The 1,615-nt window shown below is 51.6% G+C and overlaps 1 protein-coding gene across 1 annotated transcript in view; it reads left to right on the plus strand.

Moving 5' to 3' along the window:
• LOC104984922 (keratin-associated protein 10-8-like) overlaps positions 1-1,615 on the plus strand; it is a 24,886-nt gene that overhangs the window by 22,487 nt on the left and 784 nt on the right. The gene's annotated exons all lie outside the window — the stretch shown is intronic.

Genomic DNA, 1,615 nt, shown 5'->3' on the forward strand with positions numbered 1-1,615 from the left:
GACCTGGACATGGTTGCTTAACTTCTCTGTGCCTGGGCTTCCTCACCTACTTACAGAAACTTCCTTGCTCAGTGGATGTGAAATCAAGTGACTTGGCAGGTGTAGAGCATTCAGCTCACCACCTGGCCTAGAACAGGTGCTCAGACAGTGTCATCTGACCCCACAGCCATGGTCAGGGCCACCTTGATGACCACTGCCCAGATGTCACTGTCTTCCCCAGAGTCAGCCCTTGCTGACTTGCTGTTCCAGGCTCCCTGGGACTACATCTTCTTGTATCCACAAGGAAAACCAACTCTTGCCTGAGCTTTACTTCTGGGTGTTGCCTCGGGTCCTCGAGTCTCCGCTGCTCACACGCGGTTCTCCAGGAGGAGACCCTCCCTCTCTCTGGGTCTTTCAGGGCATCGCCCTTGGGGAAGGCAAACTCTGGCTAGAGGGGCAGGTTGCTTGGCTGAGAAGTGTGTGGTGCACAGAGTGTGCTGTGAGCAGGTGGGTCTGGGTGAAAAGTTGATGAACGCGGCCCCTGACTCAGACACCTGTGAGTACTGCTCCCTGAAGAGATCTCCTAACAGACTCCACGTATGACCCTGCTCTGTTAATGCTCCTCTCAGGCACACTGGCTGGGCTGCAGGGGACTGGATGTCCCTCTCACCACGCTTCCTGCTGGCAGAGCAGCTTCTCGGGGGAGTGCCAGGATCTCCCACCAGCCCCTGCTGAACATGACCCTCACCTGGTTCTACGGTCACATCCCCTGGACCACTTATATTTTACAGACGTGTACATGTCACATTACACCTAAGTTTAAAAATGCGTAAAATTCAAAATAATATTAAAAGTACTGCACCTCAAACAGAGGAGAGCTGCGACATCTAAATTCACCAATTTAGAGATATGATCACCTCTAAACCTCACTCAGCATTGTTCCTGTTGTTCAGTCACTCAGTCATGTTCCAGTGTTCGTGAGCCCATGGACTACAGGACAGCTAGCTTCCCTGTCCTTCACCATCTCCAACAGCAGGAACAAACTCATGTCCATTGAGTCAATGATACTATCTAACCAATTTGTCCTCTATTGTCCCTGTCTCCTCCTGCTTTAATCTTGCCAGGCATCAGGGTCTTTTCTATTGAGTCAGCTCTTTGAATCAGTGGCTAAAGGACTGGAGCTTCAGCTTCAGCATCAGTCCTTCCAATGAATATTCAGGGTTCATTTCATGTAGGATCTTACCTAGATATTTTCTATATCTTTTCTGGAGCCAAACAAAGGAGAAATGGAAAAACATCCTGCAACATGGGATATTTACGCTCACAGGTTAATGAGTAAAAACAATTGTGGAGACTATGTCAGCACTAATGAGGGGCTCCTGCCGCCAGCCCTCAGCCCCAAGGAAGGGAGGGCCTGGGAGTCTCCTGTGGGGACAACACAAGCCAGGGGTCAGGTATAAAAGCCCTGCATCCCCAAGCACCTCACACACACAGCTCATACACTCACACACACTCAAACCCTCCTCCAACCCCACCACCTCCACCATGGCAGCCTCCACCCTGTCCGTCTGCTCCAGCGACCTGAGCTATGACTGTCCAGAGAGCTGCTGCGAGCCCCCCTGCTGTGCCCCCAGCT

The sequence above is a fragment of the Bison bison genome, unplaced genomic scaffold (assembly GCF_000754665.1).
Source record: "Bison bison bison isolate TAMUID 2011002044 unplaced genomic scaffold, Bison_UMD1.0 scf7180017864037, whole genome shotgun sequence".
Classification (NCBI taxonomy): domain Eukaryota; kingdom Metazoa; phylum Chordata; class Mammalia; order Artiodactyla; family Bovidae; genus Bison; species Bison bison.